The 25,764-nt window shown below is 42.3% G+C and overlaps 1 protein-coding gene and 1 long non-coding RNA gene across 3 annotated transcripts in view; one reads left to right on the top strand and one right to left on the bottom strand.

Moving 5' to 3' along the window:
* The window catches only part of CLSTN2 (calsyntenin 2), a 615,839-nt gene that overhangs the window by 265,944 nt on the left and 324,131 nt on the right, over nucleotides 1-25,764 (top strand). The window lies entirely within an intron of this gene.
* LOC123611495 lies at nucleotides 9,546-13,133 on the bottom strand. The gene is made up of 3 exons (XR_006718702.1): nucleotides 12,991-13,133; nucleotides 11,960-12,023; nucleotides 9,546-10,143 (listed from the first exon to the last, which is right to left on the bottom strand). It is a non-coding gene; the product is annotated as an uncharacterized LOC123611495 (long non-coding RNA).

Below are 25,764 nucleotides of genomic sequence, written 5' to 3'. Positions count from 1 at the left end.
CAGAAGCTTCTTGAGGGGAAGAGCTCTGTCTTCCACCATGCCTTGTATCCTTACCATGTCAGTGCATAGGGGGTGTTCAATGGCTATTGATGAATGAATGACCTGATTGTTAATTAAGATTAAACTCGCCATTTTCTATCTGGGAGAAATAGCCTCATAGCCATCAGCATTTTTCCTTTCATTTTCAATACCATAAGTAATACATGAAAATATTCTTCTTGTTAAAAAACATATAAGAAGAAGGAAAGAAAAGAAACATAGCAAATGAAGCTAAACTCTTCTTAACTACCATTTCCAGCCCCCAAATCCTCCCTTATATATTTTTTATTTTTCCTAGCCTCTGTGTGTGTATGTGTGTATGCACATTTTCACATTTGTATTTCTGTACCCACATATCCTACAAAGAAAATGTATAGTATGATATAGAAATACCTATTTGCAGCTTGCTTTGCCAAATTTACAGCTTGTTATGGATTTGATCCTGTGTTAGCATCCTTAGCTTTAATTCATTCTTTTTAGGGGCTGTCAAGATTTCAGACTGTGGATGGAACAATGTATGTAGTCACTCCCCTATTGTCCATCAGAATTTACGTACAGAGTAATCCTGGAGTCTTTGATAGAGGGGAGGACTTTAGGGATCGTATGATCTGATCTTCTCTAGAAACTGGAGTCCCTCCAGGAGGATCCCTGTGCTGATGTCTCCCATTCTTGCTTGGATACTTAAAGGAACAGAATATTCCATACCAGAGAAGGCAACCCTAACTACAACATTTATTCCCACATTAAACTAAAATCTTCCCTCTTTTAATTGCCACCCTCCACTGTTGATTCTTTCATCTGGAACCTCAGCCACGAAGTGCACTTCCTCCTCCTCTCCCCTTGCCCTCCAGACGTGTGATGGGAACAGTCTCCCACAAATCATTCTTCTTAGTCCTTTGCCAATTTCTTTAGGATTTTATTCCTAGACCCCATAAACATCAGGCAGCCTTCTGAACGCACCCAGTTTGGAAAAATACTCTCTTAAAGTGTCACTCTTAGGAGAAAAGGCAGCATACTAAATACAGCCTAACCAGCCCTGGGCTCTTTGGGATTATCCTCTCCCTCAAATTAACCACTATGCTTCCATTAACGTCACCCATTATCCTCATAGCTTCCGTCCCCAAGGAAAGAGGGAGCAGGACAAGTAGATTTGGGTCAGACTGGGATGACATTGGGTGAGGATTCTTCTCCTAGAATGTAGGTCTGGGCAGGGGTATGGAGATAATAAGAGGATTCTGAATTCCTCCGGAAAATGCCAGTGAACACAGGGAACAGAATGACCATTTTACTTGGCATGTTCTTGGAGGAAACCAGTCCTCAGAAAGCTGGGGACCCAGCCCTGCCTGCTGATTCTTACTAGAGTAGAGGAGGAGCACCTGGCCCCCCAGGCCTGTGCAGGCAGGCCCAGAGCTGCTCCGAGCTGAAGAGTAGGAGCACTGGAGAGTAGCCCTTGGTGCCCAGTGTCCTTTCTTCTCTGTTCAGTCCTTCAGGAAGCCTAGTCTACCCTCATTCACTTATTCTAAGGTCTGACCCTGTGATGGGAATGTAGGTTCCCATGGTGGGATTAGTAGGAGGGATGAGTTTCACCTTCCTTTACAGAGGGTCTGTGTCTTCAGGCAGAACAGGGCTCAAATCCAGCCCCACCCTCCATCAGTCAGCACACTTTGGTTGTCAGTAACAGGAACAGACCCTGGTGGCTGAAGCAGAAGAGGAATTACTAGAGGGTAATGTGAGCGGAGGGAACTCAAAGACCCCACGGAAGCTTGAAGGCCTAGGTTTAATTCCCATCCTTGAGCCAATCCATTCAAGATTCAGTGTTCTGGAAAGGTCATTTGGCCTGGCAACCTGGTTTATGGTTCTAATCTAAAGAGCAACGAGTATAAGGCATCCCCAATGCAACCATTCTAACTCTGTCTTAGATAAGATTATCCCAGCTTCAGTTTCCTTATCTATTAAAAAAAAAAAAAAAAAAGGATGAATGTGCCCATCCAATTTGGAAGGTTTTTTGTAGAAGTGCCTACAAGGAGCACACCTAGCATGGAGCAGGTGATCAACATTCTTTAACTCCAGCATGCCCCAGGGGACTAGAGTCAGCACTTGTATCCTCTGCCCATAGACTCAGCACTACATTTACCAGCTCCTGACCTCTTTGTAACACGCCCTCACTGCTTGCAGGCCGTAGGTAGAGAATCTCTTAAGTATTTAAATCGTGTCTTCAAGGATCGCTTCCAGAGATCGAGGGAAAATCCCACCCCCAAGTGATTGCTCATGTGGCAGACAGCTTTGAGAACAGGGAGAGACTATCATAGGGGAAGAAATTCAATAACAGCATAATTTAATGAAAGCAATCTTTCTTTGACTGTCTGAAGCTTTATCTGTTTTCTTACACTTTGGGAAAGCACAGACACCACATATTTTTGAATTCTTTATACAACATAATAAAATTAGACTATTTATTATATGTGTGTTAATCAGAATGTATCAAATTTTTATCAAGCAGCCAAAATAGCTAACACTTATGGATTTTGCATTATGATGTAGATCTGGGGCAGAAGGATGAATATTTGAGTAACTACACTTAGTCCTTGCTACGACAAAGATCTGGATCCCCTGGTAGAAATAGGAGGTGGGAAAAGTCCCTTTTCTGCCTTGCTCTTATATGTGGCTGGTGGTTTGATCAGAAAAAGCTCTCATTCTGCCTTCCTTCTTCTTCCTCTCCTCCTCCCCTGCCTTGTCCTTTTTCCTTATTCTTCTCTTTGTCCCTCCTGCACCATCTACCTTCTCCTCTTTTCCTCATTCCCTCTCTCCTTTTTTTAATTTCCCCCTACTTCTGCCATGTATGACAATAACAAATTATCCCTGGGTCACAAGACCCACCATTCATTCTTTGGAATAAAACAGTTTCCTTGGTAAAATGTAAGAAGTGCATAGAACGGGAAGCAGACAACTTGTTCTTAGACAGACACCCTTTAACTGTAACTGTTTATACATCCTTACATCTGTGGTAGTTCTCTCCATGCAAGAGGCATCAGAGGTTTGGGAAAAGAAACACTGGGTGGAGAGTTAGGAAGGGATGGGAATCCCTGCTTGGCTTTTAACTACCTGTTACTTTGGGAAACCGTAACTCATCCTTCGTTGAAATACTCAGTACAGTGCCAGGCACATGGTAAACATTCAGTAACTTAACAGAGTCTGTAGAGCCTAGTGATAACCATGCAAAAGGAACTTTTCCTCTCTGTGCCCCAGTTACCATATCTGAAAAATCAGGATAATTGTGCTGCTTTTCAAACTGCATCATTATAAGGATTAAATAAGTTAACTCGTATAAAATGCTTAACACAGTGCCTGGCATAAAGTATGTACTCATTGTGTGTTTTCTAATATAAAGTAGGTCTGGGTTTGGTCAGGAAAATGGCAAACACTCTAGATATTTCCAGCACAAAGGGATTTCATAGAGGAGATTTGAGGGCACCGATCTTTAGAGGAACTAAGGGGATGAAAAATCAGCCACCGCTAGTGTTCAGGAAGTCAGGAATTGCAGAACCAATGGGGGTAACTTGCAAGAGGACATCCAAATGCTCCTGGCATCACTCTGTCCCGTCTGCCTTCTGCTGGAGAGCCTGCATGGCTGCCCACCACTGCTTAGGAGAGTAGGGACTCCGCACCTCGTCACCTTGCCTCTCTGCTGTTATTCTTACAAAGACAGAAAACCTGTCAACCACTGGTTAAAATTCCGGGAAATCTAGTTCCCAGGGCTCTAGAGCTGTGATACAGGAGAAAGCAAAGAGGAGAGAAAATGGCACTACGTTGCCCAAAACCCATTGGGCAGAGTAGGGAGCATACCCAGGGCTGATGTGAAGATTATGTGAGATTTAGAGTGTAAAAGCATTTTGTAAACTTCAGAGTTCCAGGCGGGTATTAGATTTTGATGATAACGGGAGGGAAGCAGGAGCAATATGCCCCAACAATGAATCCAAGACCACATAAGAAAACCTAGGCAACCAAGTGACAGTGTACTGAAGTCACATGCCATGGATAATTTGACACATTTAAGAATTTACCATACGCCAAGTTCTATCATAAAAGCTTTACATGCACTCAGTCATTTAATCCTTATAAAAACCCATGCAAGAGGTACCATCATACACATTTTACAGGTGAGAAATCCTGGTCTGGAGAAGTTAAGTAACTTGCCCAAGGTCACACTGCTTGTAAATGGTCAAGCCAGGATTTGAATCTCAACAGTTTGATTCCGGGACATGGTTTCTTACCTGGTGTGTTGTAGTGGGGAGGAATGCACAGGCTGAGGTTGGCTGATTTCACATTTCCTGGGTGCTAGCTCTGACTGTAGCCAAGTGTCTGTTACATCCTCCACTATGATTATTTTTTTAATTTTTTTCATGTCTATTTATTTTTGAGAGACTGAGAGAGAGACAGAGCACAAGCACGGGAAGGGCAGAGAGATTGGGAGACACAGAATGGGAAGCAGGCTCCAGGCTCTGAGCTGTCAGCACAGAGCCTGATGTGGGGCTCGAACCCACAGACTGCAAGATCATGATCTGAGCCAAAGTCAGACGCTTAACTGACTGAGTCACCCAGGCGCCCCTCCACTATGATTTTTACATCCTCAGAGTAGAGGTTACTTTTTAAAAGCCCAGGTCCTTATTTCTTGCTTCTAGAAGCAGTCTTTTGCCAAGGCTGGGGATGTGCTCTCCTATGAAGAGGAATTTGACAAAATGATTAAGCAACTTTGTCCCATCATGGCTGTTCATGGAGCAGAGTTATAACCTGCCCCAAGAACTGCCCCAAGATCCTCATTCAACACAAAGTGGCACATCCTCTGTGGTTTTCTGAGATCCAGGAGAAACTGATTATCATTCAACGGTCAACATAAAAAATTTATTTTTTAAATTTTTAAATTATTTTTTTAAATGTTTATGTATTTATTTTGAGAGGGAGAGAGAGCGTGCACACATGAGCCGGGAAGGGGCAGAGAGACAGGGAGGGAAAGAGAATCCCAAGCAGGCTGTGTACTGTCGACACAGAGCCCAATGCAGGGCTCAGTCTCATGGGCCGTGAGATCATGGCCTGAGGTGAAAGCAAGAGCCAAACGCTTAACCAACTGAGCCACCCAACCACCCCCGCCAAAATTTAATTTTTTTTTTAATTTCAAGTTCATTAATTACTTTGTACGTGACATATATAGGAAATAAGAACATGCAAATAAAGTCCTTTCTCTTCAGTATAATTGATATTTTCTGCACCTTTTCAAGATATAGGAGAAATAGAAATGGTCGGTGTCCTGAGAGACAGTTGTGGCTCCAGGATTTGTAGAATGTGACCCATTTCTTCTAATAGCCTTCCTTCACCTTCGGTTTTCTCCATCAGCTGCTTCTAGAACAGAAATGGCCTTATTTACGTTAGAAAGCCAGAGCATTGTTTTTGGACTAGAAAATGAAACTATTTAAGAAAAGTCAAGTACAGAGAAAGCTTAGAAATTACGGTTTGAGATTTTTAAAGTTCTCTACAGCAGAAAGGAAGGAAGAAACCAAACTATGTTCTGCTTCCGCTCAGAAGCACATTAGCTGTGGAATGCACGAGACCCTCCCTGAAACCTTCATCAGTGACTCGGCATACATAAACTGACCTGTTTTCTAGCTGCCCCAACAGGAGGATGACCAGGAATAGGAACGTGCACCTCATCCAAAAAGTCATCAAGGGGCTGGAACTCAGGAGGTAAAAGCAAAACTAGAATGTTGCTAAGAAAACGTAATAGTTATCCCTTTTTTTTCAAGTTTATTTTTGAGGGAGAGACCGTGTGAGCAGGGGAGGGACAGAGAGAGAGAGGGAGACACCGAATCTGAAGCGGGCTCCAGGCTCCGAGCTGTCAGTACAGAACCTGACTCAGGGCTCAAGCTCATGAACCCCAAGATCATGACCTGAGCCAGAGTCAGATGCTTAACTGACTGAGCCACCCAGATGCCCCAACAGTATCATTTTTAAAGACGCGCAAAATTTCCCTAGCTGTTGTCAGAAAAAGATGGCTACCCCTATTAACTGAGAGATTCCAACATTTGGGAATAAGACTCTCTGGAGTCCCTGCATATGCTCTTGTTTTGCCTGTATTAACCTCCATGCCATTTAAGCAAAGATGCAACCTCACACAACCCCTTAGTGGCAAAGTTGTGAGGGATTTGGGGTGGTGCTTTCACAGCAACCCGGTACTCAAGTCTTTGCTCCCTTACTTTATGCTTACTTCTTGGTTTGGAAAGACCCATCCCAGGGCCAAGCAGAAAGTAAAAGTGAGTGTGGAAGACACAGGGGTACTGGGATTGTGCTGAGCTGCAGGGGGGCTGCTCTCACTGAAAGCAGGACCCAGCCAATTGCTGCCTTGTTTGATTGTCGGTGCATGTTGCTAGGTATTCTGAGTTTTGAGAAAAACCTGAATTGAAAAGGAAAAAAAAAAAACAAACAAACTCCTGAATTCTAAAGATCAACAACTAGCTGTTTTTGAAACACTGAGTAGGTCAACCTCGCTGGTGTTGGGACCAAATTCAGCCCAGAGGAACCTTCTCCCCAGAGATCTTTCAAGGCAGGTGGCTGCTTTATAAAATAACTAAAGCCCCGTGGAATGTGGAGCAAAGCTAATGTTTGGGGTGGGATCTGTTAAGGGAAATGATAATTTGAGTTGGCTTCTAATAACGGATTATGTGGAGTCCCTGCGGGGACAAGGACATCCAAAGAGCCTTCACAAACATGGCCATGTGCAGCAGGATTGAATGGTGCAACCATTCAAACCATCACAGTGAACCACATGAGCGGAGGTGGTAAAGTAGGAATTTATTTTAACACCACCAGTATGTCAACTCTAACCATGTTCTGCCCCATGTGTAAATTGCAGGGATTATGGACATTCCAGAGCCTGGTTACATTCACGTCTGAAGAGTAGGGTATCCAGCCTGTTTCCTAAAAAATAGGAACAGGAATAGGAGAAGAGGGGGCTTGCATGCAGGGCTGAGGACTTCAGAGTTTCTCATCTCATCAGAGACCTTTTCTGGCCTGTGTTCCCAGAGAGCATGCAGGGGACATCTGGGCTCACACATTAGTTGCGTGTGAGTGAGTTTTAATTAAAGCCCAGGGCTTTAAAAACTCCGTATTTCCCTCAGGTAACCTTTAAAACCACAATTCCTTAATTCAGAGAATTCAAATCTCCTTAAGAAAACAAGGTAGCTTTTTATCTAGGAGTAATGTTGCTTCCAGACTCCTTTTCTTGATGTGTTTTTTAATGTTTTATGGATGCTGCTCCCTCCTTGTTCAGAGCAAACCCTATCTTGGTATCCTAGAGGCTGGTAAATGCAGTTGGAGGGACACCTGTGGTCCCAGGATGGAGAGGTGGTACCCAGCCCTTCAAGACTGTCCAGCAGATTCAGCTCTGGTGTCAGAGGCAGCTGGATCTCCTGCACAAACACTTGGTAAAGAGAAACTTCTAGAAGGCACCTCTTGGAAGCCTGGCTTCCTCCAAGCTTCCTGGCTGCCCATGGCACCTCCCTGGGAATGTGCTATGTCAGCTCGTGGGATACAGAAGTGTCTCCAAAAGGCGCTGTCGTCATTATCATATCTATACCCGCCTAGGGCTTTCCCTTTGCTCCACACTTTGGCCATAGTTGGTCACTCCACCTTCAGGGCCATGGGGCACTATTTTTGTCCTCATTCTATAGATTGGGGAATAGAGGATGAGAGGGCTTATGTTATGTTCTCAGCATCTGTAAATGGCTTCAGGCCCAGGCAGTTGGCTCTGGATGCTGTGCTCTGACCTACTGTGCTGTTCTGCCTCTCACGGTTCCCTACAGCCAGGAAAACAACATCCAGATGAGAACAATCAATGCGTCAGTCCAACTTTAAGGTGCAGACTGGGCTGTGTCACCTGCCGCTGAACTCCTCAAAGGCCTACAGGCGAGTCTGCCCACAGCACCCCCCAGCAGAGGTTGCCCCTTCCTGGTGCCATCCCATAGGTTCATGATACTATACACATCAGTGTTATGATGTGTTTAGTCACTAGCCTGCAACACTGGCCAGGGAGAGAGTGCAAGTACCCTGGGAGAATCGAATTGTGGACCACTATGTGGAATTTGGCTCCTTGTCTCCCCACCCGAGTCCCATGGTTAGTTTATGGACAGTTTCCATTTTTAGCCTGAAATTGGCCTAGATGTCTTTAACTTTGGAACCAGGCCTCCTTGCCTGGGCAGCATAGCAAGTACTCCGTCCATGTCCATTATTATTAACTCTCTAAGCCATGGAGAAGATTCTGGGTATATTCAGAGGCAGATTTGCCAAGAGCCATTTCCATTCAGTTTAACAGCAATGTCTTCAGTGCCCAGTACTGAGCATGCCTGAGCAGAACTGGAGCCTTCTTCCATAATGCTTTCTAATGGAAAATCCAAAAGCAAGGCCCAAGAACTCAGAGAAAGAACACAATACCCAATACCGTTTGTGCTGATTGATGATAGAGACAGGGCAGTTTCCATCCAGAGAAGGAAGAAAAGTGAAATTGACAGATGCCTCTGCGTGTCCAGGACTGCGTGCTCAGGACTGTCACCTACGCTGTGGCCTTAGATCCTCACAACTAGCTGGTGAGCTTAATAGTATTATCTGGGGCCAGAGAGGACAGAAAGTGATCTGAGGCACTGGCTCTGTGGGACCATGGGTTTGTGACTACGAGGAGACAAGGTTGAGAGCGGGGGCGGGGGGAGTGGAGAGCAGAAGACAGGTGAGGAGTTAGCCAGGCCCTGGACACACATTACCTTACTGGGTCTGACTTCAAAATGAACAACCACCCAGCCAAAGCAGAAATCATGGACCAAGCCTTGTTCTTCTCTGTACCTCTATAATGGCTGAAAAAAATGTTTTATATTATTGAAAGAATGAATTAATAGTATCATTTGAGGGCTCTTACGGAGCAGAAACATGATGGGTACGCAGAAGAATAATAAATTTAAACCCATGATTGCTGTCCTCAAGTCTTTCCCTCTGACTTTAATTCTCAATTATCTCTCCACATGTCTGCAGCTAAGAACTGAACATCTCATTAGAATATGGGGCAAATGCTGAAGACACAGAATTCTAGGAGGCAGGAAAACAGGCTAGATCGGGAGCCCCTGAGGGTCTCATTCTAACTCCAGCAAACCCTGGGGTTTCCAGGGACACCTACACCCTTCAGGTGGTTGGGGATGAACAGCACAGAAGGTTGTTTGGTACCTGCTGTGAGACCCAGGTATTTATGGTCTACAAGGCTCACAGGGCAGCCATGACTGGGACCTTGGCACGCGGCCCCAAAACTAGAATTTATTTGTGCCCCAGAGTTGATCAACACCAAGAGGCTGTCTCACACAGTACCTAAGTACCCTGAGGCTGGTGTTAAAACCAGAAGGCCAGCAAGACATACAAGCAAGAACACAACCAGACCACCGCATGTCCAAGACCAGAGTTAGGAGGAAACGTCAGACAACTCACATTTTAATGTTTTTATTCACTTTGAAATTGCATCGTGTCCATCTTCATTCCAAGAGCAGGCCATCCACAGGCCCTGGGCAGGATGTGTTGGAGGGGCACAGTCTCTCCCCTGGTTGTTTCTCGAGTGGGCAGGGCTCTGTCTTCAGGTTGGCTCTTTGTTTTCATAAGAAAAGACTTCAGCCAAATAAGCGTGTCTAGCTCAGGAAGCACTTTATTAGTAAAGTATCTCTTGTGCCTCTAGGCTCTCACCGGTACATATTGCCTTCAGTAGCGTGGGGCCCAGAGTGGAAGGGCACCTTTTTGTATCTCATGTTGAAAGCTTGGATTTTCAGTAGATCTGAACCATAGCTTAGGCCACCACATTAATTGCTTTAACTTCTTACTTCTCATTTTCCTGATGTATGACATGGAAAAATAGCATCAAGTCCAGAAGTTTGGAGTAAGTGGCATGGCATATGAAAGTGGCTGGTGCAGGGCTGAGCTCCAAAATGGGGCCATTCATGGGTTCATTTTAATCACAAGGACAGCCTTCAGTGTCCCCTTGGGCTTCGCCTCCTTCTACTTCCTTCTCAGCAGTTAGAATTCAGACAATGTCTACAAAGACAGGATTGTGCTCAGAAGGGGTTGACAAATCTTTGAGTGGGCACCAAGCACCAATATTCACAGAGAGGCCCAGTACAGAGGCCCAAATTCCTGCCTCTATTTACCACAAATTCTGACCTACGCAAGGCAAGGGGACTAGTAAGTGGTCCTGAACAGGGCAGACCTTGGTCCATCCAGTCTCCTACGGCAAAAATTCCCACATCTTGGTGGCATCTTCATGCAGTTTGGGGGAAGCGGATGTTGACAGATAAGTTGATATTTCCATTCTTGCTAACTTTAGAGCTGGAACCTAGCTTAATTCTTTTATAGACTGAGGATAAATGCTCTTTTGTAGAGCATGAAGAATCTCATGGGGAGAATTTAAGAGCTAGAACTCTAAGGCTTGGGTGAGAGGTTCAGACTCCAGTGGCCCCAGACCTGAGGGAAGGAGGAATCCAGTCTGCCGATCTGGTAAAGTACAGAGCACAGTGCCTGGCCCACATTCCAAATACTCCAGTGATATAAAGTGTTAGCTTTATATCACTGTGACTCTGCAGACTCCTGGCCATGCCGGGCCTGGTAAGGGTCCTGGCACAAAGTAGGACCACAGTAAATGTTTACTGTGAGTGAGTGGACAGATTTGAATCCCACCCAGCCCTCACTCAGCTGCCCATAAGTCTGTAATTTCAGAGCCTCGAGAGAGAAGGTGCTTCTTGACCCATCTTTCACTGTGCTTCGCAAGTTGGCCCATGACTATATCAGGCTGCCCACCTCACTTAAAGGAAGAGCTCTGTCCAGGAGACCAGCTGTAAAGCAGGAGCCATCACTAGTCCAGGCTAGGTGCAGGACCGGGCACTGTGCACACAGCATCAGGGACCAGCAAGAAAACCCAGCCAGGCACTGGGCATCAGGCACCTGGCACCAGGCAGGTACTCACAGCTGGAGGCCCTGACCCCTGTAGACCACTGACCATTCCCAGGCTCAGCCCAGAGGCTCCCTGAAGTTTCCTGCACAAGGTCTAGGCAGGAGCCAAGAATCTGCTGCTGAAACAGACCTCCACAGTGAGTCAGGAAAAAGACTGAGGGCTCTGAGTATGGATGGCACCTGATCCAGTGTAGACACAGCAACCTATTGCAGGAGTACCTGTCAGACAGGTCAAAACTCCCTTATCCAAAATTTTAAAAAGCTCTGAATCCTGAAAGCCTTTTCATAAATTTGATGTCAAAACTCACTGGGTGAAAACATTTGACTGAAGTAACAGAAAAGTACTTACAGTATTTATTTATCTCACTTAATGTGAATGTTTCTATATTTAACTACATAAATATTAGCGTGTTTGATTGTGAGACATTGCCCTCAATCCTGCAGGGAGTGGAACATAATATAAATTGTGTGAGCCACATTAGCTTCCTAAATGCCAAAGCGCACCCCCCCACACACACACACACACAAACACCAAAAAAACAAAACAAAACAAAACCCCTGAATTCTGCAACCAATTGGCCTCAAATAGTTTGATTAAGAAAATATACACCTGGAATAGTAAGCTTGGCAGCTAGCACTCATACTGGGTCTTACATCTAAATGCCTTACTCTATTCTCTCTTTTAATCCTTGCCAAAATCTTAAAAAGTGGATGCTATCATTTTTATCCCTGTTATAGAGAAGGGAAAACTGAGGCTCAAAGAAATAAAATAACTTGCTCAAAGTAGACACAGTAAGCGATAGAGTTAAGAATCAAACCCAGGCAATCTGCTTGAATGTCAGCCTTCTTAACCGCTGTTCTATGCTGAATTGGAGTAATGTTAACTAAGAAATGTCTTACTCACCCAGCGACCTTGTCTGCCTGGGCCAGAGACGATGTTTTACCCGGAGCTGGCAACAAGCCTCCATCTTTGTCAAACATAAGATGCATGGAAAAGTCAACAGGACAATGCATTAATTAGCAATTAGAGTGTACTTACAACACAATCCCTAATCTTAATGATAATTTATTTCATTTATGCTGCTGAGGCAGCTGAACAATTCCTTATCCATTAAAAAAAAGGGCGGAAGAAGAAGAAGAAGAAAGAAAATTTTTAAAAGTGGAGACTGCTTTTCCATAAGACAGGGCCATGCCTAAGTCAGGTTTGAGAGGCAATCTGCAAAGCCCCCAGCCCCCAGTACCTGGACCAGCCCCTAATGGGACCTGGATCCTGTGGCTGGCCTTTGTAGGAGACCCTTGAATACTAGGGTGATAAACCGGCCCTTTCTGAGGGATGCACTTCCTGTTTGCAAAGAGGGATCTTGAGAACGCCTTTTTTGCACCTGGCTTTCCGCCTTATCAGCATCCACTTTCCTAGGCGGGTTTATTTCCTATCTGCCACAGTGCTGGGTACAAATGTCTAGTAGACACACTACCAACATCAAGAGGTGGAGATGCTCTCTCTTGGGCCTCGGTCTGCTGTGCTGAAATTAATGCTCCTAACTTCCCATTGGGAAGCCTTAGTGATTACTCGATCCCTGGCAAGAACTTCAGCCCCTGCCCCAAACCCTGTTCCTGTGGTTGTTTTATTCTACATGCTTCAGTGTTCAGTGTTGACTCTTGTTTCAAGGAGACCTGCACACAACTTAATGAAGACCAGATCGAGCTTTGCAGGTAAATCTGGTTCTTGGTAATACTACAGTTCCCACAGGCATGTGTGCCATGCTCTGCAGCCAGGAAGGTTTTGGGAATGTGTGCTGTCCCCCACACCCTAGAAGGCCACCTCTGAGGATGAGTTCACTTGGAGGAATGGGGTGTTTTGGTGGGACCACTCAGGGCTAGTTCCCTTCCGATGAGTGATGCCTGGATGGGTTTTGGATTCATTTATCTACTTACCTGGTCCTTCCTAGAAGCAATGCAGAGAAACAATTACTCGTGTGGGTTGTAGAGTTATATAATCTGGATTCAAGCCGCAGCCTGACCCCCTCCTATCTCTGTGACCATGGGCAAATTATGGAACCGTCTTAACCCTCAGTTTTCTCACCCGTAGAAGGGAATAACAATGAGAACTGGTTCTCAGTATTGTTTTGAGAGTTAAATGGGATAATGGCTGAAAAAAGCTCAGCACAATTCCTAGAACTCAAGAAATAATAGCTATTATTTTTAGTCATGTAACCAGCATTCATTGGGCGCTTACTGTGAGCCAGGCACTGTCCTAGACAGTAGAGATACAGCAGGGAACACAACGGGAAGTTCTCTAGCACAGAACTTACCTTTCTGTGTTCATTGCGGTCCTATTCATGCAAGCCTCACAGACAGGAACCCAGCGCAGCAGCCTTCCTCCAAGTGTGACCCAGAACACTTTTGTCTGGGTCCCTGGTCAGATAACTTTTTAAAAAAACAATCTGATTATAATCTTAAAATCAGTAATTATAACTCTCCAGTCTTATAATAATCTGTAGATGCCCCATGCACAGCCTCAGATCAATAGGTCTGGGCCATCCTACAGTAAAGAGGCCTGCTTTACTTTGATTAAACCTGCGTTCCTCGAACTTACATGACCACAAGAAATCGTTGCTAATTCCTGTTAGACTGACGGCCATGGGTCTACGCTCAGAGGAGCACATGAAGGCAGGGCTCAGCTAGAGATGACTGAACAGGCAAGTACAAGATAGAGTGAGGAGTATCTGGGTCTGTACTTCAACCGAGCTGCGAAACAAAGGCTTCCCTGCTCTCAGGGGCAGGAGGCTCTCTCCAGTAGCCAGCGCTGGCCTGATGTCAGGGTCTGTCCCAGGTGCATCTGCCTGTGTGTGAATTCAGTATCAACAACTAGAGGAGCATCAGCCTGACCATCCTGGTCCACAGACGCCCAGCTCTGGGGCACAGGCTCACATCTCCCACTGCAGACCTCTCTCCTGCAGCCCCTGCACAGGACTCCTTCCCTTGTGGGCTGCTACATTCCTTCCCCACTGGGAGTTACTTGTGGAGAGGTGGGAAGGGCAGGGCTTGAGCCCTAAGTGCTAAACTTTCCCTCCTCTGCAGAGAGGTCCATAAATCTGTAACCAACGTTTGCCCCCTTTGGAATAAACTCCTAATTGATTTCTAAAGATTGCTGTTTGCAAATTAAATTACACTTCCCTTATCCATTATATAAAGAAGCATAAAGCAGTCACCTCTCCTGGGCACACACCCCCTCCTCAGACTCCTGGGGTGTGATTACATTACTTCAATTGCAGGGCTTCCATTCAACTCAAGCTACATGAATTGTTTCTCTTGCTTGTTTAATTGCCCATGTCTTATTACAGAGACAATTTATTGTTTTAGTGCAGCATAAAGTTCAAATATTTTATGCAAGATGAATACGGCCACTGACATTTTTATTCTCTTCTCAAGTTCACACATACAAAATCCACATTGGAAACTTTTCAAAATGTTTGTGGCCAATACTGCAAAATGTCAAAACCTCCATAAGTTGTTTTGTTTTGTTGTTGGTTTTTTCAAAGAAAAGACTCTAAAGAGTATATTTCCTTTTCTAACATTGCTGGGGATTTTATGGGGTGATACTTACTGGCACAAGCTCATGAAGAACGTCCCCTAGGTGTGAAAATGCCTTTGAAAACACATTGGGAATGAACTGTTGATATACACAACAACTGGAAATCACTAGAAAATGGTACTGAATGAAAAAAGCCAATCCCCAAAGGCTACAACCCGCATAACTCCGTTCAGATAACATTTTTTGAAAGACAAAATTATAGACATGGAGAATAGCTTAGTGGTTGCCACAGGTTTCGGAGGGGGAGGAAAGTGAGGATAGTGGGTGTGGCTCTAAAAGGGTAAAGGGAGGGATCCTTGTGGTGATGGAATCTGTATCTTGGCTGCATCCACGTTGATATCGTGGTTGTGCTATTGTGCCATAGCTTTGCAAGATGTTGCTACTGGGAAAAAAACGAGTAAAGGGTACACAGGATGATTTCTTATAACTGCGTGAGGATCTATAATTATCTCAAAATAAAAGTGTAATCTAAAAAGCACATTGAAAAACACAGAGAAGTGACTAGATACATGTATAGCTATGCAACAAAACTTGATCCATTGTGCAATTGGGCATTGTACAAATTAGTATGGATATTCATTGTACAATTCTTTCCACTCTTCTCCATGTTCCACATTTTTCACAGTAAGCTATTGGAAAAAATATACTGGAAATGTGAGCAATAGCCCTGACAGGACACTTGTTATATTCTGTTTTTCTTCTTGCGTTTGTTTGTTTTTTTGATAACAGCTATCCAAACGTGTAAAATATAGCTCATGGTGGTTTTCATGTCCCTGATGATTAGTGATGTTGAGAAAATTTTCATACACTTGTTAGTCATTTGTCTTCTTTGAAGAAATGTCTATTCAAATCTTTTTGCCTATTTTCAAGTCAGGTGTTTAGTTTTTTGTTATTGACTTGTAAGAGTTCCTTGTGGTTTTTGGATATTTACCCCTTACCTGCTATAAGTTTGCAACTAATTTCTCCCATTCTATACGTTACCTTTTCACTCTGCTGATTGCTTCCTTTGCTACACAGAAGCTTTTTAGCTTAAAGATAGTCACACGTGTCTAAGTTTGCTTTTATTTCCTCTGCCTTTGGCGTCATACTCAAGAAAGTATTGCCAAAACCAAACTTATGAAGCAATTGCCCTACATTTTCTTCTAGGGTTTTGTAGTTTCTTACATTTCTGTTCTTACATTTAAGTATTTAATCCCTTTTTAGTTTCTTTTTGTTTATGATATAAGTGTCCAATTTTATTCTTTGCAGACGGTTATCCAGTTTTCCCCAGCACCACTTATTGAAGAGACTGTCTTTTCCCTATTCTGTTCTATCTAGGTATCTATCTATCTGTTCTTTTCCCTATCTCTGTTCTCTCTAGGTATCTAATCTGATTTATGCCAGTATAATCCAGTGTTGATTACTGTAGCTTTATAATATGCTTTGAAATCAGGAAGCTTTGTTCTTTCTCAGGATTATTTTGGCTATTCAGGATCTTTTATGGTTCCACATGAATTTTGGGATTGTTTTTCTATTTCTGCAAAAAGTAACATTAAAATTCTAAGGAGGTTGCATTGAATGTACGGAATGATTTGGATAGTATGGACGTTTTAATATTAAGTCTTCCAGTCCATGAAAATAGGATGTCCATTTGTTTTTGTCTCCAATTTCTCTCATCCTTGTCTTGTAGTTTTCAGTGTACAAGTCTTTCACCTAATCAGCTGATCTCTAAGGATTTTATTCTTTTTGGTGTTACCATAAATGGTATCACTTATTAATATCCTTTTAACATAGTTCAGTGTTAGTGTATAGAAATGCAACTGATTTTTGCATATTGAATTTGTGTTCTCCGACTTTACTAAATTCATTTGTTAATTCTAATTTTTTAGGGAGAATCTTTAGGGTTTTCTACATATAAGACCATGTTATCTGTAAATGGGGACAATTATACTTCTTCCTTTCTGATTTGAATGCCTTTTATTTCTTTTTCATGCCTAACTGTCCTGACTAGGACTTCCAGTACTATGTTAAATAGAAGTGAGAGTGAGCTTCCTTGCCTTGTTCCAGATCGTAGAGGAGAAGCTTTCAGTTTTTCACCTTTGATAATGATGTTTGTTGTGGACTTATATGGCTTATATTATATTGAGGTAATTTCCTTCTATTCCTAGATAGTTGAGCATTTCTTCATGAAAAGGTGTTGAATTTTTTCAAATGCTTTTCCTGCTTCTATGGAGAGGATCGTGTGATTTTTATCCTTCATACTTTCAAAGTGGTGTATCACATTGGTTGATTTGCATATGTTGAAACATCCTTGTACCTCAGAGATAAATCCTACTTGGTCATGGTATAATGATCCTTTCAAACTGTTGTTGAATTCAACTTGCTAACATATTGTTGAAAATTATTGCATTGACATTTGTCAGACATATTGGCCTGTAGCTTTTTCTATTTTATTTATTTATTTATTTATTTATTTATTTATTTAGTAGTGTCATTGTTTGCTTTAGTATCAGGATAATGCTGGCCTCATAAAATGAGTTTGGAAGTATTCCCTCCTTTTCAGTTTTATTGAAAGTTTGAGAAGAATTGCTGTAAATTCTACTTTAAATGTTTGGTAGAATTCTCCAGTGAAGCCATCTGGTCCTGGGCTTTTCTTTGTTGAGAAGTTTTTGATTACTGGTTCAATCTCCTTACTAGTCATAGATCTGTTCATATTTTCTATTTAATCATGATTCAGTCTTGGTAGTTTGTATGTTTCTAATAATTTATCCATTTCCTCTAGGCTAACCACTTTGTTTGGCATATAATTGTTCACAGAAGACTCATCATTCCTATTTCTTTTCTAAAGAAAATATTTATTTATTTTGAGAGAGAGATTGAGAGAGAGAGAAAAAAAAGCATGAGCAGGGGATAGAGAGAGAGAGAGAGAGAGAGAGAGAGAGGGAGGGAGAGAGAGGGAGAGAGAGGGAGAATCCCAAGAGACTACACACTCAGTGCAGAGCCCAATGCAAGCCTCAATCTCACGACCGTGAGATCATGACCGGAGCCAAAATCAAGAGTCGGATGCTTAACCAATTGCACCACCCAGGTACCCACTTTTTTTTTTTTATTTCTGTGGCATCAGTTGAAATGCCTCTTCTTTCATTTCTAATTTTGTTTGAATTTTTTCTCCTTTTTTCTTAGGTAGTCTAGCTAAAGGTTTGTCAATTTTGCTGATCTGTTCAAAAAACCAACTCTTAATTTCATTGATTTTTTTCTATTCCTTTTCTATTCTCTATTTCATTTATTTCTACTCTAATTTCTATTATTTATTTCCTTCTCCTAATTTTAGGCTTAGTTTATTATTCTTTTTGTAGTTCATTGAGGCTTAAATTTATGTTGTTTGAGATCTTTTTTTTTTTTTAATGTAGATGTTTACCACTACAAACTTCACTGTTAGTATTGCTTTTACTGCATCCTATAATTTTTCATGTGTTATGTTTTTATTTTCATTTGTATCAGGACATTTTCTAATTTCCCTTTTGATTTCTCCATTGACTCATTGGTTGTTCAAGAGTATGTTATTTAATTTCCATATACTTGTGTAGTTTGCAATCTTCTGCCATTGATTTCTAGTTTATTTTATTGTGGTCAGAAAAGAAACTTGGTATGATTTCAATTTTCTTAAAGACTTTTTTTGTGATCTAACACATAATCTATCCTGAGAATGTTCTGTGTGCACTTGAAGAATATGTATTCTGCTGCTGTTAGGTGGTCTGTCTGTTGGGTCTGTTTAGTCTATAATGTTATTCAAGTCCACTGTTTCTTTATTGATCTTCTATCTGGTTGTTCTATCCATTATTGAAAGTGGGGTATTGAAATCTCCTACTATTATTTTTTCCAACTGTTATTATATTGCTATTTCTTCCTTCAATTCGGTCAATGTTTGCATAATATATTTGTATAGTGTGATTTTAGGTTCATATATACTTACCATTATACCTTCCTGATGATTTTCCCCCTTTATTGTTACATAATGTCTTCTTTATCTTTTGTGACAGTTTTGACTTAAAGTCTATTTTGCCTGACATAAGTATGGCCATCTCTGCTGTCTTTTGGTTGACATTTACATGGAATATATTTTTCCATCCTTTCATTTTCAGCCTGTATTAGTTCTTACATATAAAGTGAAACTCTAAGGTAGCATATAGTTGGATCTTGTTTTCTTTATTTTTTATTTTAGAGGGAGAGACAGAGAGAAGGGGGGGTAGAGGGAGAGAGAGAATCTCAAGCAAGCTCCACTCTCAGTGTGGAGCCCAACACAAGGCTTGATCCAATGACCCTGGGATCATGACCTGAGCCAAAACAAAGAGTCAGACACTCAACTGATTGAGCCACCTAGGTACCTGCCCCCTTTAAAAATCTGTTCAGTCATTCCATGTATTTTGATTAGGGAGTTTATTATTTATTTTGAGTAGGCTTTATGCCCAGTGCAGAACCCAATGTGGTACTTGAACTCACAACCCTGAAATCAAGACCTGAGCTGAAATTAAGAGTTGAATGCTTTATTGACTGAGTCACCCTGACATGCCATCTTTTGATTAGGGAGTTTAAAATTTTTACATTTAAAGTAATTACTGATAGAGGGCCACCTGGGTGCCTCAGTCAGTTAAGCGTCTGACTTTGGCTCAGGTCATGATCTTGTAGTCTGTGAGTTTGAGCCCCACATCGGGCTCTGTGCTAACAGCTCAGAGCCTGGAGCCTGCCTCAGATTCTTTGTCTCTCTCTCTCTCTGCCCCTTCCCGACTCACACTCTGTCTCTCTCTCTCTCTTCCTCAAAAATAAATAAACATTAAAAAAAATTTTAAAGTAATTACTGATAGAAAAGGACTTACTATTGACATTTTGTTCACTATTGACATTTTCTTCATTGTTTTCTGCCTGTCTTATAGAAGGTTTGTTCCTCTTTTTCTCGTTTGCTATCTTTTTTGTGTTTTATTAATTTTTTTTGTAGGGGCATGGTTTGATTGCTGTCTCCTTTTTTTGTATTGTCTATAGGCATTTTCTTTGTGGTTACCATGGGGCATACATAAAACATCTTATAATTATAACAGCTGGGTTTGCATTCACTTTGGATGCAGTGTCCTTTTAACTGGTTTCTGGTGTTCTCACAAAGGAATTGGTTTGCGCGTTGTTGTTGGATCAGTATCTTTATGAGAGAAGGAGGGTCTGGGGATTTCCAGTCCACCAACTTGCTCCCTAGCATCCTGAGTTATCTGTCTTTGACAAAGCAAAAACTGTATTTATGCTCCTCAGGTGGTTATTCAGAAGAGCCAGAAATTATTCAGAGAGGTAAGAAAGTAGGTATCTAAGTAAGTGAAGGGGGAAGTGGGGAAGCCACCATGCTTACTCTGGTAGCCTTCCAATACTATTCCCATCCTCTTCACAGATTCCCCCAGGGCTTCTGGGGATTCAGCTCTCCAGGCTTCTCCTTATAAAGATGTTCTCTTACAAAGGCAAATCAAGATCTTGCTCTGTGCATTGTAAATTTCTAATAATAAATTCCTTTCTACCCTGTGGGGACATAGACAGTCTTCAGCTGGCTAGTTCTCTCACAGTGCTCTCGTGATTGTCACGCTGAACAGGATGTGAGGTGGGAGCTCAAACTGTTTTTTTTTTTTTTTTTGAGATACAATTATTATAGAATCTATCACACTATATTAAAATTATTGCTTTCTGATCTGTCTTCTCTAATAGTCTGTGAGCATTTTGAAGGATGTGCCTGATTCATCTCCTTGCCCGTAGGGTAGGGCTTGGTAAAGTAAATGCTTAGCCAGTGTTTCCTGCATGTCTAGAATGGATGGATGGATGGATGGATGGATGGATGGATGGATAGATGGATGGAGCGAGCACTGATGGAATATCAGGCCACAGTGAGCAGGGACAGGAGGTAGTTTGGGCATTGATTTTTGATGTATGTAACAGTATATCCTAACAGCAGTGACATGAGACGAATATATTTGTTGGAAAGGTTCCACATGGCAATATAGTGTGGTCAAACAGACAGCTAGCCTAAGTGCAAAGGGATATGTCAAAACCATGGGTATTTTAGACCTACCTGTAACATCCTCAATGAGTAGACATAGTCCAGTCCCTGAAACATGCCTCAAATAGTAAATACAGCCATTTTAGAAACCACCTTTGAATGTCCTGTAAACCCTACATATGATACCAAACTGATATTTGTAGAGGGAATCCTTCCCAAATCACCCTCAGAATATTATAGTCTCCCTAGAGACAAAGAACCTTATGTAGGATCTCAGGAGACTTTATTAGCAGGTCAGCTTGGCGATTCCTGAAGGCAACAAGATAGCTCAAACTTGGGTTTTAAACAGGGAAATAATTCTCTCATTTATTTTATAAGTCAAGTATTTTTCCACAGTAAAATATTTAATGTAGATTCTCCCCTAATTCAGGCCTTTCTCATCCCCATGACAATCAAAGCCCATGGTGAGCATTGGGAAAGGAGATATTATCAAGAGATAAAGGGGACCAGTAGGATCTTGACTTTTTTAAGGGAGCTCCCACTATGTCAGGATGTCACCCAAGAGTCCTTCGTACCTGAAGTAGATATACTGTCTCCCCTTCCTGGCTCCAGAGTTGTTAATATCCTTCCCATCATCCAGCACTGGACGAACTCCACAATTTCATAAATAGTAACCCTCTAAGTTTTAAATATCTAAGTGTATCCCCATCACACACAAAAAAAGAGATTGAAATAAGGTTTTATGATTTAAAAAAAAATGCAGACTGTCTCAGGAGCAGGGAATTAATCATCACAAAAATACCTTCCACAGTAAAACACAAGGGGAGGAGACAAATTCAGGTCAGGCAAGTCTGAAATACCCAGCACTATGCCCTTAAACTAGTTTTCCCATTATAGCTCATCTCAGGTCTAGAGCAGTACGCCACACAGAGGTGTTCAATAAGAACCTGAGTTTCTCTTACCTGGTCCCCAATTCAAGTGTCCTGCACATTCCATCCCTCAACTCTTGTCCCTTGGTTGTCTTTTCTAGATAATATTGAAGAGGTACTGAACTGTAAGATCCATTTAGGTAGGGACTGTAATGTTTCAGTGCATTTTTGAATTGCAACATGGTGCATAATGCCAGGTACGTGATAGTCACCTTTTTAGCCTCTGCTGAATTAAAGGCTTAAAGGTTTCAGATTTCAGTTGTATGATGAGGTGATGAGGAGCACAGGCTTCCTATATTTAAAACCCAGCTCTGTCATTTTCAAGCCATGTAATCTAGGGTGAGTTTTTTTTTTTTTTTTTAACAGAGGATAATAATGGTACTGGAGTATTGGTACTGGGTATCACCGGGTTGTTGTGAGAGTTAAATAAGTAAATATTTTCAAAATGTTTATAACGGTGTGTAAAGTACAGTACCTACTAAATAAATGTTATTCATTTTCTTACTGAAATCTCTGATGTGGCTTAGGGAATAGAAGTGCATAGGCTTCAAAAACAAAACAAAACAAGACAAAACACCTCACGGATGTATGTTTCAATGCCACCTCCAAAATCTACTGGCACTGCAAACCTAGTCAAGTTGCTTTTCCCACTGATTCCCAGCTCTCTCTCTCTTTTTTTCCCCTTTCTTTTCCATTTTTTTTTTTGTTTTCTTGTTTGCTTATTTGTTTGTTTTAGTATAATTTATTGTCAAGTTAGCTAACATGCAGTGTATACAGTGTCCCCTTGGTTTCGGGAGTAGATTCCCATGATTTGTCACTTACACATAACACCCTGTGCTCATCCCAACAAGTGCCCTCCTCGATGCCCATCACCCATTTTCCCCTCTCCCCCCCCCCCATCAACCCTCAGTTTGTTCTCTGTATTTAAGAGTCTCTTATGGTTTGCTTCCTTCTCTTATTTGTAAAATAAGAATAATCAGATCCAGACATACAGCTTCTGGAAGTGTTATAGGAGATAGTCCATGTGCATCCCTGACAATGACTGTTATGTCACTCTTTCTTGGTCCTCCTCCTCTCCTCCTGGGTGTCCTTTCCTTTCCTCATGGTTTCCCTACTCTGTCCATCTCTCCCCAGGAATTCCTCCTAGGCCTTCTGTTCTTCTTACTGTATGCACTCTTTCTGTGTGATCTCATCGCTACCATGGCTTCTATCACAGTCCCAATGTTCTAAACTCCTGCCTCTTGCCCTGATCTCTCCCCTAAGTCCCAGTTCCCAGTATCTTCACTAGTCTGGCTTACAGCCACAGAAAGTTAACAAGTCCAAAGCTGAAGTCATCACCCCTCTTCCAAACCCAGTCCTCCTCTGTATTGAATATTGCACTAAATGACATCGCACCCACCCAGTTAGTCTGAAACTTGGGTGTCTTCTTAATTTTTTTTTTCAACGTTTATTTATTTTTGGGACAGAGAGAGACAGAGCACGAACGGGGGAGGGGCAGAGAGAGAGGGAGACACAGAATCGGAAACAGGCTCCAGGCTCCGAGCCATCAGCCCAGAGCCTGACGCGGGGCTCGAACTCACAGACTGCGAGATCGTGACCTGGCTGAAGTCGGACGCTTAACCGACTGCGCCACCCAGGCGCCCCTTGGGTGTCTTCTTAAACACTCTCTCACACCAAGCTTTATCAGATCTAGCTTTTAATTCTTTCTGATACTATTCCCTTCTCTCTGACCCCTGTTAGTAGCTTAGTCAGGGCACCAGCTCTTTCCTAGGTGACTTCCAGAGTGTCTTGAACACTGGCCTCTCCTCTATATTGTCACCCCTTAGTCCCTTCATTTCTATACCAAAGTCTTAGTAAAATGTCTTTAGATTAAAAAAAAAATTCAGACATTGTTTCTCCTTGGTTTAAAAGGCTTCATTGTACTCCCATTGCCCTAAGAATTGGACCCCCTTTCTTCAGACTGAAAAGGTCTTTGACAGTCTGGCCCCAGATTGTCCGTCACCCCATTTCCCTGCATTTCCTACTTAGACTCAGTTTTCTGGTTTTGCAGTCACATTGCTTTAAGTTCACATGCTCCTTCCACCTATAGCCTTTGCACATTTTTCACTCTGCCCCTCCTTCACTTGGTTGACTTTGCATCCTCCAAGACTTGAGATATCAATAGAGGCTTACCTTCTCCCTGATAGCTGCTTCTAATTCCCTTCTCCTGGTCTGTATACGGTGCCCTCCTCCAAGCTCATGTAGTACGTCTTAGCTTTCACCTTTCTAGCACATACAACATTGGCTTGGGCTGTGTATTTATACCTTCTTCCCCCTTAGGGTTATGAACTTTCTGAAAACAGGGGAATTACATAATTTGTCCTGTATTTATTTATAATATCTGGCATATAGTAGTCACTCAGTAAGGATGAATGAATAAAACAGGATTGATGGATATTAGTTGACATGCCCTTCTCTTCTGCAGAGCCCGTCTGACAAGAGTTTGACATGAAGGAGCAAAAAAGTTTTCCCTGCCATAAATAGCCTGTTACTGTTCTTCAGTCTGTCAGTACATCTTGTATTCATTCTAGATACTCAGAATCCAAACCTTTCTTGGACTCGTTGGAATGTCCTGCCTCCAGGTGACTACTAGAATGTCCATTCAAAGAAAAGCATATTTTCTTACCTTGCCCTCCTTTCTACAGCCCCTCTTTGAGAGGGAATATCTGGTGTTCTAGCATTGGGATGGCAAACCATAGCCTGGGAGCCAAATTCAGCTCACCTCCTGTTTTTATAAATAAAGCTTTATTGGAACACAGCCACGCTGTTCATTTATGTATTGTTTGTGGCTGCTTTCATGCTACAGTGGAAGAGTTGAGTAATCATGACAGAGACCATATGGCCTGCAAAGCCTAAAATATTTCCTCCCTAGTCTTTTATATAAAAGGTTTGACGGCACCTGCTCTAGGGCTTTGCTCAAGAACATCTGGACCCATTCAGCTCTGTGCTGAGATTCAAATATGCAAGACATAAACCAAGAAAGGGTCACAGTCTTAAATCCAATTTCCATGGCTGAAAAGCATTTCTAATACCTTCCCTTTGGTAATGCTTTATGTTTTTCTAAGAGCTTTCATATTCATTAAGGAAAAGATCTTCAAATACAAATACTCCTGCTCCCAGGTGAGTCCCACACTGCTGCTCTGCAGATCATACTTTGAGTTACAAGGCCGTAGAGCAAAGGCTCTGGAGTCTCATGTCTAAATCAGGCTTGCTCCTTACCAATGGTGTATACTTGAGCAAGTAAGGTGCTTGACCCTCTGGGTCTCAGTTTCCTCCTCTGTAAAATGTGCTCAGTGAAAGTGACATACTGCCAAAGTTATAGTGGAGAATAGATGGGGCATGGAAAGATTTTATCAAAGTGTTTGGTTTATTCAAAATGTTTAATAAGTGCCAGCTGTTATGGTCTTATTCAGCTGTGTGCTCAGCACCATGGTAAGAGATTCCAAGAAGCTCTCCTGGATTTGTTTGTTCCTTCCCAAAAAAGAATAGCTTAGCTCTCTAGGAATAGCCAGATACCTAAAACTTCTTTTCTTTATACTACTCCTCCACATGAAATCGTCTGTCTCAGTGCCCACATGAGAAGATCGTAAAAGGATTGCATCCGTTTCATCCACTCTGATCTCATTCCGCCTCTATCACTATCAGTGGGTCTTGTCCCTGCCCTGGTCACTCTTGTTCTTTTGCTTGATTAATGTTGTATCCCTAAGCTTGCCTTCTTTCATCCCTCCTCTCTGCCTGTCTCAAAGCCCAGCAGGCACACCACTTCCTGCAGGAAGCCACCTGTGACTGTGGCCACCACCCACAGTGCTCTCCTCCTGCCTGAGCTCATACAGCGCCAGGAGAGACAACTGCCCTGTGTGTGATACTTGTCTCCTCAGCTTTTATTTCGCTCTATGACTCACTTAGCCTCTCTAAGCATCAACTTCCTCAACTACAAAGCAGGAATAATAATATTTATACCTCCATGTTGTTGCAAGGATTAACTATAATAATTGTTTCTTGCATGTAGTAAGTTCAAGATATATTCATTTTGTCCTCCGTGTTTTTAACACATGACTCTTTGTATATAGCTGGGCACATGGATTGATTAATGTGCATTGCTGCTCCCTGTTATTGGCCTCTTAGGGCCAGATGGGGGGGGC

The sequence above is a fragment of the Leopardus geoffroyi genome, chromosome C2, assembly GCF_018350155.1.
Source record: "Leopardus geoffroyi isolate Oge1 chromosome C2, O.geoffroyi_Oge1_pat1.0, whole genome shotgun sequence".
NCBI classification, from domain to species: Eukaryota; Metazoa; Chordata; class Mammalia; order Carnivora; family Felidae; genus Leopardus; species Leopardus geoffroyi.
This window is presented reverse-complemented; position numbering and strand designations above follow the sequence as displayed.